This window comes from Rhinoderma darwinii, chromosome 12 (genome assembly GCF_050947455.1).
Source record: "Rhinoderma darwinii isolate aRhiDar2 chromosome 12, aRhiDar2.hap1, whole genome shotgun sequence".
Lineage (NCBI taxonomy): Eukaryota > Metazoa > Chordata > Amphibia > Anura > Rhinodermatidae > Rhinoderma > Rhinoderma darwinii.
This window is the reverse complement of record NC_134698.1, coordinates 32,575,752-32,586,418: the sequence shown is the minus strand read 5'-3', so window position 1 is coordinate 32,586,418 and position 10,667 is coordinate 32,575,752.

The following is a 10,667-nucleotide window of genomic DNA, read 5'->3' as shown; positions in this document are numbered from 1 at the left end:
AAAATATACATATCCCTAAAGATATAAACCAGTGAATTTCAGAATTGTACTAGGGAGAACTACATGACATTTATATACTCAGTGAATCATAATGCGTACGTGCTACGTCGATTTGCAGGCCAGACGGGAATTTTCCTGGAATTTCAAGACGTGGTTATCAAGAACCTAATCTTTAGGGACCAAGAAGGGGGGCTCCCAGTATTTCTGGAAGCGAGGCCACACGCATTGTACCAGGGCAACACTTTCCAGGAGTATTTCCCCATGCTAGCAAGAAGGGAAAAAGTCAAAAGAGGTGCAAAGTCTGCTATAAGACGTAAGGGAGGACACAATATATCAATGTGAAACGTGTCCCGAAAACCAGGGCTCTGTATGAAAGTGTTTTAAAATGTATCATACATCCCTTAGATTTTTAATCTACCCCAGTTTTACTTACCCGAAGCACTCCGCACAGCTTATCCCCCTCATCTTTCCCTTCTGAGCCCTGCTGTGTGCCTAGGCAGCTGTTAACAGCCACATTGAGGGTATTGCCATACCCGGGACAACCCACATTACAGTTTATGGGGTGTATGTCTCCGGTGGCACATACTGGGCACAATATATCGGACACTGAATTGGCATATATCTATAGAAAATTGGAAATCTCACTCTGCACCATCTGCTGCGCATTATCTTTTACACAATACCTGTGGGGTCAAAATGCTCACTACACCTCTAGATGAATGCCTTAAGAGGTGTAGTTTTTAAAACGGGGTCACTTCTCGTTCGTTTCAACTGTACTGATACCTCAGGGGCTTCTGCATACATGACTTAGCACCAAAAAATCCCCAGTAGGCCAAATGGTGGTCCTTTCCTTCTGAGCCCTCTCATGGGCCCAAACGGCAGTTTATTACCACAAATGGGGTATTGCTGCACTCAGGACACCCCTAGAAGAAGCCAGAATTCTGGCGAAACGCGCGTCGGGTGCTCAGCAACAATTTTAATAATCCTATGGTGCACTACTTGGCACTAGCTGTCCAAGTTCCACTATTTGCTCCACGATCCTCCTTCAACCACGGCTGACAGCTGCTTGCTGGCTGTCCGTGCTTGTGACTGCAGTGCGCCCTGCTGAGTCTATCAGCTGGGTGATTCATCCTGTCTGGCCTATCGCCGGCTCCCGTTGGTGACTCAGTTCACCTGCGGGTACTGACAGCAACCCTGCCGCACACACTGCTTCTCGGCTTATAGCTGAGCACAGCTACTATTGCTTACGGCCGTTCTCACTTTGCCTCTCAGCTGACAGCTGAGAGTGTTCTCACTGTATTATACGACCGTTCCCAACGCTGCTGCTCTGATCCTCAGGGACACCAGCGTGAGGGTGCAGTTCATTTACTGTTCACACCACCATACCAACACTAACGCAGGGGTAAGAGGCTTGCAAGGTTTCACCTTGCTTATTATCATACCTCTTCTCATTACAGGGCACATCGCTACTGGCCCAGCTGCACTTAGTATTATACAGTGTAACAGTCAATACTCTAACCCAGGCTATACAGCCGGTCCAATTTAAGACAGAGTGATCGGTAGAACTACTAATTTACAGTTTCATTCATTTTCATGTAATCTGTGGCAGCTGCAGTTTAATCATCTAGTACTACTAACGGAACAACGGACAGCAATATTATATATTACCTCATCAATTAATTTTTGGCCAAGGGTATGTGAATTGAGGGGTCACTCACACATACCAAATTGCACCATTGGACCTTTTAATCATTTTTCTTAATGCATACTTAATAAAAGTTAATTATTAATTTTTTCACAGACCACATCCTTTTCCCCTTTCCTTTTCCCTGATTCAACTCAGCTCAAATTGGTGGTGTACACCATGTGGTCTCTCTGACATGACATATATTGTGTAATAGGTGATCCTCACCAATCCTTGCACTCAGGACACATTGGGACACAAAATGGGGTATTTTATTTCTAAGAAATTTTGAGCCAAAACTACATGTTCTTGGAAAAAATTAAAACATTTTTAATTCACAGCCCAATTCAAATAAATTCTGTAAAAAAACTGTGGGGTCTAAATGGTGACAACACCCATAAATGAATTCCTTGAGGGGTGTAGTTTCCAAAATGGGGCCATTTGCAAATGCGACATGGCACCCGAAAACCAATCCAGCAAAATCTGGACTCCAAAGAACACATAGCACTCCTTTCCTTCGGAGCCCTCCCATGGGCCCAAACGGCAGTTTATCACCACAAATGGGGTATTGCTGCACTCAGGACAAATCGGGCAACAAAATGTGGTATTTTAAGCCTTGTGAAAATAAGAAATTTTGATGAAAAATGACATCTTATTGGAAAAAATTTCATTTTTTTAAATTTCACAGCCCAATTCAAATACGTGCTGTGAAAAAACGGTGGGGTCAAAATGGTAACAACAACAATAAATGAATTCCTTGAGGGGTGTAGTTTCCAAAATGGGGTCACTATTGGGGGATTCCTACTGTTTTGGCACCTCAACACCTCTTCAAACCTGGCATGCTGCCTAAAATATATTCTAAAAAAAAAAGAGGCCTCAAAATGCACAAGGTGCTTCTTTGCTTCTGGGGCTTGTGTTTTAGTCCATGAGCACACTAGAGGCACATGTGGGACATTTAAAAAAACTGCAGAATCTGTACAATACATATTTAGTAGTGTTTCTCTGGTAAAACCTTCTGTGTTACAGAAAAAATTTGAATACATTTAAAATTCAGCAAGAAAAAAGGAATTTGCAAATTTCACCTCCACTTTGCTTTAATTCCTGTGAAATGCCTAAAGGGTTACTAAAAAAAACTTTCTAAATGCTGTTTTGAAAACTTTGAGGGGTCTAGTTTTTAAAATGGGGTCTTTATGGGGGTTTCTATACATAGGCCCTCAAAGCCACTTCAGAACTGAACAGGTACCTTAAAAAGAGGCTTTTGAAATTTTCACTGATAAATAAACACTGAATATATCAACCAAATTTTACCACTAATATAAAGCACAATGTCTCACATCGCTTGGATAGGTTTAAGCATTCCAAAGTTATTACCACATAAAGTGAAATATGTCAGATTTGAAAAATGGGCTCTGAGCCTTAAAGGGATTGTCCGAGATACCATCATATTTTCAAAAACCCTTTTAATGCTTGTAATTTATAAATTTAAATACATTTGTAATATAGTTAAATTTTCCAAAGTGGCCCCGTTTCCAGATCCTGCCGTGGGGAATTTGACTGGTGACGTCACTCTCTGCACTGGCTCTGCCGATTTGTTGATCTTGAATTCTTTGCCGGGTATACGACACGTCACTTGTGATGTGGTGTATATCGGCTTGTTCTGTTGTAACGCGCATGCACGGCCCCTGCTGTTATCTCGAGAACAGCAGGGACCGCGAGAACACCAGTGACAGCGCATGCGCGTTACGGGCTGTGAAGCAGAACAAGCCGATATACACCAAGTGACAAATGATTTATAAATGACATGCATTAAAGGGGTTTTTGAAAATATGATGGTATCTCGGACAACCCCTTTAAGGCCCAAACTAGGCTCACCAATTTAACTCCTCACTGCTATTATTTTGAACAAGCCCCTTTCAATGATATAATGACTCCGAATGAGCGGCATGCATTTCCTAATTGTTGGCTCTGGTTTTTTATTTCTATTACAAGTAAACACTTACAAGTAAATTATTTTCTACGTAGAAATATCACTTCTACTAAAAACATTGATTTATCAGGTCAATGATGCTGGACTGCTATTTTTTCCCTTTATCAAGGGAAAACAGCTCCAGATTTTCAGCTGTTTTTTAAGCAACTTGCGTTTTTTTTTACGGTCGTTTTTGTAGGTGTTTTTCTATTGAGACAACATTTTTAAAAATGGCCACGTATAAAACGCCCCGTGGGAACAGAATGCTGTTTTTCCCATTGAAATCAATGGGCAGATGTTTGGAGGCGTTCAGCCCCCGGATTTTTAGCCATTAGCCATTTTTCGGGGTGTTTAACACCCGTGTTAACATACCCTAACCCTCACCTGGGATGGTTGTGCGATGTCCAGGCACAACTCTGATTACTTGCAAGGAATGATGTAGTTGCAGCTACTTCCTATCCGTTGGGACTGCAAGGCCATTTACACATAACATCAACCCACATAGTGAACACAGCATACCAAAATTGATATATATGAGGGTACATATTAAAATTAACTATTTAAAAATAAAACACGATTTAAATGTGTCAGGACGGAGGGAGAGATATGATGCGCACAGAAACAACTGCCCAGCGTTTATTCAATAAAGCAAGTGTCCTGGGTGTAAACCGTTTGGAAGGAGCAGAGGGAGAGACAAGGGATCAGGGGACCACAATAGCGGGGTGCATGTGGTCTGTTACACCGTAACTCAAACCAGAGAACGGCAAGGATTGGGAGAGCAGGGACAAACGTCTCTCAATGCTATTGGCCGCAGTGCAGGTGCACATGACCAATCAGAGGCCAGGAGTGGTAACTATAGCATCGGGATTCTAACTACCATGATACGCCGGGAGACGGCCAATCAGGGAGTAGCCTTGTACCAAACCCCCAGTCACCATGGTCACGTGGATATGACAACAAAATGGATAAAAGTCGGCAATAGGGACCGATGTGAGGTGCCAGCAAAGGGTTAATCAATAAAGGAGCGGAAGAATCTGCTAAATTACTATTAAAACATAAATATAATTGTACATATGCATGTGTACGCAGCTTACCTGCCAGGACAGAAAGACTTGTGCATGATGAGTTATTTAGGTTGATGGACAAAATATAACCACTAGATTAGTGCATATCAGATAACAGATGTATGGAAATTATTACATACACATACACAAACGTATACATATAAGTACAACCATATACACGCATACATACATACATATACATGATAGAACATAAATTTCGACCGAGGTATATCAGTAAAAAATTACATAGGTGGTAGGTGGGATCATTATACAATCAATGGGAACAGCAATTTATCTTAGAGTGAGGTCTCTATGTACTCATTGAGACCATGCGGCTGTAAACATTACATTTTGTAAATCCAAATGTTTTCGTGTTGCCTGAGTCTGGCAAATCTGTTGGGGGTTGAACTAGCAATTTGTTCAATTGGGGTAATTTTCATGCATTTGAGGTCGCTATAGTAAACAGTTGCAAAATGTTGTGACACACTGTGTTTAACCCCTTAATGACCGCCGATAGGCCTTTTCATGGCGGTCATTAGTGGGCTTTATTCTGATGCATACGCCTTTTCACAGCGCTGCATCAGAATAAGTAAACAGAGCAGGGAGCCGTTAAAATCTCCCTGCTCTCAGCTGCCAAAGGTAGCCGAGGGCTGGGGGCATCCCTGCTCTAACGTGTGAGATCGATATTAGTATCGATCTCACCCGTTTAAACCCTCAGATGAGGCGCTCAATAGCGTGCACCGCATCTGAGTGGTTTTTGGAGAGAGGGAGGGAGCTCCCTCTCTCTCCCACCGACACCCGGCGATAAGATCGGCGAGTGTCTGTGTCTCCGATGGCAGCCGGGGGCCTAATAAAGGCCCCCAGGTCTGCCTGTAGTGTATATGTTTAGGCAGCATAAGCATCGGGATTTGCTGCATTTAAATAAGCCTACAAGGTTAGGGAATAATTGCAATGTTTTATTCTTTGCCTGTCGGAACCTACTAGGAGCCGGCAGATTTTTAAGGGTGGTCGCTCTTCTGAATATCATCTTTGGTTTATTAGGTAGTCCTTGAGATGTGGATCATTGAGCAATATGTACCAGTGTTTGCGTAAAATGCCTTCAATTGTTTTATGTCCTGTATTAAAAGTAGTAATAAAATTATGTTTTGACCTAAATTCAACATTAGTTGGTTCTGGTGGCTGCATTTTGATTAGACGGTCACTTTGAGGAAAAAGTAGACGCCTTTTTCATGGCTCCTTTTATTAAACTCTCCGGAAAATGCTTTTCATGGAAGCATGTAGTCAGAGTTTTGCAGTGTGTTAGGAAGGTCTTATTACTAGAACAGTTTTCTCTAATCCTTTTGTACTGACCAAAAGGTATGTTTCTCAGCCAGGGCTGATAATGTGCACTTCTAAAATCAAGATAAGGCCTCATGCACACGACGGTAGTGGTGTGCATGGGCCGTGACTTGCGGCTCAGACAGCCGCGGAGTGTCATCCGCAGGTGCACGCAAATCCTGGGATGTGTGAATTTATTTCAACGAGCTTGGACTGCAAGATGCGGCCATAATAAGACATGCCCGATCTTTTTGCAGTCTAGGCACCTGGGCAATGCACGGACCGTGGAAACCACGGCCGTGTGCATGGGCCCATTGAAATTATTTTCTGGTGAATTGCGGCCGCAAAAATATGTTTGTGTGCATGGGGCCTAACTGTTAATATCTTCTTGTAGATTACCTGCCTAATCCTTTAAAACTAGAAAACCTAAAAATTTTATTCTGGTCTCCAAGTAGTGGTGGGTAAAATTGAGTCAAAAAGTATTGTTATTGAGATATTCTAAAAAAAGATATTCTAAAAAATAATATGGAATGGTGTAGCGTCCATGGCCGCAGAACGCCGGGTTTACTCACCCCCCAGCGGCCGCAGCCATGGATCTGTGAATGCTGGCTCGCATCTCCTTTCTAGGAGACGCTAGCGCTCACTTCCGCTCCGGTCCGCTGTGTCACGTAGGGTGTGCGCGCACTCGTGCTCAGTTTTATAGGGACAACGCACACAAATGGAATCATTATCAAATGCCCATGATTCCCTGGAGTATAAAAAGGGCCCTGCCCTTCTGATCCTTGCCTGAGCATTGTTAGTGTTCCCATGTCAGTTTTGCAAATGGTCCCTGTTCCTGTTGTTACCCGTGCCCTGTATCCTGTATCCCATGTTGTATCCTTTATCCCGTGCTGTGTCCTTGTTCCAGAGCCTGTTAATGTTGAAGTCGTGTTCCTGTGCACCTGCTGTCGTCTGCCACGTCCAGTGCCATCTGCCACGTCCAGTGCCATCTGCCATGTCGTGTCATCTGCCACGTCCAGTGTGATCCGCCACATCTGGCACAACATGCTGCACCTGCTGTCATCCGCCACGTCTGGAATAACCTGCTGCATCCATCTCCATCTGTGCCAAAGCCTGGGCCACTGTCTGGACTATTCTTGTACCCTAGTGCAGGACTTTGCATTGCTGGGGTACTCTGTTATTTGGCCAGCTGCTTCCCCGCTACGGCGGTGCGGCCTAGTGGATCCACATACCCACAGACCGTGACAGTATGCTCAGGCCATGGACCCCACTGGTCAACCTGAGACCTTGACGACACAAGCCATGCTGGCCGAGATGCAAGACCTCCAGTCACGGCAAGACCAACTCCACCTGTCGGTGAACGCCGTTGCCCAAACCACCGTTGTCACCGCACCTATTCTTGCTGTTCCTCCTGCTACTCATCCTGTCTGTACCAGTGCCGATCCCCTATGCTTCTTGATGCTACCTCCACGCTATGACGGAGAGACGAGGACCTTCTGGGGATTTCTGAACCAGTGCCAGATCCACTTCAGACTACATGCCAGGGCCTTCTCTTCTGATCAAGTCAGGATCGCCTTCATAATCTCTCTCCTTACTGGCAAATCCTGGCATGGGCAAATCCACTGTGGGCAGTTTCTTCTGCTGCTGCATCCCTGCACCAGATAAACCTCTCCGTGGTAGTGTTTGCCATTCAGTTTCATATCCTGATTGCTTAACTGACCTGGAACAACGAGGCTTTGGTGGCCACATTCTAGCAGGGACTGTCCTCTGGGATTAAAGCCAAGCTGACCGCTCGCGATTTGCCACCTACCCTGGATGATCTCATCCTACTAGCCACCCGGGTTGACATGAGAATCTGGGAGCGTTCCCAAGAGGGACAAAGCAGACGCACTTCGGGACTTTGTCTGTATTGCGGCCTCGGAGGCCATATTGTGCATTTGTGTCCCCAGAGGCCAGATAGACCCCAGTGCCTAGGATTGGTTGGAGAGACAAACCTAGGTGGGACGGTACCAAATAAAGCATTCAGTTCCAAGTTGACCATTCCTGTGATCATATTATCCGGTGAGATGACGCATCGGGTTTCTGCCTATTTGGACTCCGGGTCCGTGACAAACTTCATCCAAAAGGAGATAGTGTATCATCTCCAGTTGCCCACAGTTCCCCTGGAGACATCTTTGGCTGTTGCCTCGGTGAATGGACTGCCTCTGCCCGATCCAATTGTACCTAAGACCAAGCCTTCAAGCGCCAAATTGGAGCCCTTCATTCGGGACTAATTTAATTTCTTGTTTTGCCCGAAGCCATCAATCCTGTTCTGTTGGGCCTGCCTTGGCTTCGACTACATGCCCCAGTCCTGGACTGGAACTCTGGAGAGGTTCTCCAATGGGGTCTAAATGCCTTGGTCGCTGTCTGTGGCGGATCCATCCTGTCCAGCCTCCTCTGCCTCAGTCATTGGCGGGATAGCCCCCCCCCATTTCGATCAGTTTGCGGATGTCTTCAGCAAGAGGGATGCTGAGACGCTGACGCCACATCGGACTTATGACTGCCCTATTTAACTGGTTCCTAATGCCTATCTCCCCCATGGACGGGTATATCCTCTCTCCTTGCCAGAGACTCTATCCATGTCGGCCTATGTCAAGGAGAATTTGGAGAGGGGTTCCAAACGGAAGTCTTCCTCCCCGGCCGGGTTCTTCTTCGTTAAAAAGAAAGACGGATCTCTTCGACCCTGCATTGACTACCGTGGTCTCAACCAGATCACCGTCAAGAACAAATACCCGTTGCCACTTATATCCAAACTGTTTGACCGTATACGAGGACCCAGGATTTTTTCAAAATTAGACTTGCGTGGGGCTTATAATTTGGTCCGAATCCGTCAAGGTGACAAGTGGAAGATGGCGTTCAGCACCCGAGACGGGCACTATGAATACCTGGTGATGCCCTTCGGACTGTGTAACGCTCCCGCGGTCTTCCAGGAATTCATCAATTATATTTTCCGAGATCTCCTCTATGTCTGAGTTGTAGTCTATCTCGATGATATTTTGATTTTCTCCCCAGATCCGACGACTCATCGGAGGCATGTCCGTCAAGTTCTACTGCGATTAAGGGAGAATCATTTATATGCCAAGCTGGAGAAGTGCGTCTTTGAAAGGAATTTTATGCCCTTCCTGGGCTACATCATCTCGGATCAAGGTCTCAAGATGGATCCTGAGAAAGTAAAATCTGCCCTGGAATGGCCACGTCCTCAAGGCCTGAGGTCCATACAACGTTTCCTGGGATTTGCCAATTTGTGCTCCACTACCATCCAGCTGACAAGAATGTGAGGGCCGATGCCCTGTCCAGGTCATTTGAGATGGATGACACAGTAGAGTCCCTTCAAAGTATCATAGACCCGTCCTGCAATCCTTTGCAGGTTAGAGACATCCCTCCGGGGAGGACTTTTGTTCGTTTGGCAGACAGTAGAATAATTCTCTGCTAGGGACACAACTCTAAACTGGCTGGGCACGCTGGTGTTCGTATGACCCGAGAACTGATTACTCGTCACTTCTGGTGGCACACGCTACCCAAAGATGTTGTGGACTTTGTCTCTTCCTGCACAGTGTGTGCTTTTAACAAGGTTGCTCACTCCAAGCCTGCCGGCCTGCTCCAGCCTCTGCCTGTACCCAATGTCCCCTGGCAGCACATTGCGATGGACTTTGTCACAGACCTTCCTCTCTCAGCAGGATGCAATACTGTCTGGGTGGTGGTTGACCGGTTTTCGAAGATGGCACATTTTATCACACTGACTAGCCTACCTTCTGCTCCCCGACTGGCGAGTCTCTACATACAGCACATCTTCCATTTGCATGGCTTGCCCCTTCACATCGTGTCCGATCAGGGGCCTCAATTTACCTCAAAATTCTGGAGAGCCTTCTGTAAGTTCCTGGAAGTGGGATTGGACTTTTCCATCACCCCAGTCCATTGGGCAAGTCGAGAGGATTAACCAGATCATGGAGAATTATCTCCGCCACTTCATATCCTTGCAGCATGATAACTGGGTACAGCTTCTTCCATGGGCCGAGTTCTCGTATAACACCCACACAAGTGAGTCCACCACTTCCACACCATTCTACATTGTGTACAGTCAACGTCCTGGAGTCTCTCTTCCTGTGTCAACAGGTACCCGCTGCTGACTCTGAATTTGGGGACTTTCTGCAAATCTGGCAACAGCCGCAGTCCTCTATTTTGCTGGCAGTTGATCGGATGAAGCGAAAAGCGGATATAAAGAGAAGAGAGCTGCCTCAGTATCTTCCAGGTACCAAAGTCTGGCTGTCCTCACGGAACATTAGTTTAAAGGTACCTTAATACAAGTTTGCTCCCAGGTTCCTCTGACCTTTTGAGATATTGCAACAGATAATCCCTGTCTCCTATAAGCTTCGGCTGCCTCCTACCCTCAAAATCCCCAACATCTTTCATGTGTCCCTCCAGAAGCCTGTGGTCCTGAACCGCTAAAGTATGACTTCCAGTCCCGCAATTGCTCCCAGCGGTTCATCTGATGTGTTTGAGGTGAGGGAGATCCTGGACTGCAAAAAGGGTAGGGGGAAGGACTTTCTATTTGGTGGACTGAAGAGGGTTTGATCCTGGGAGCTGGAAGAGAACCTCA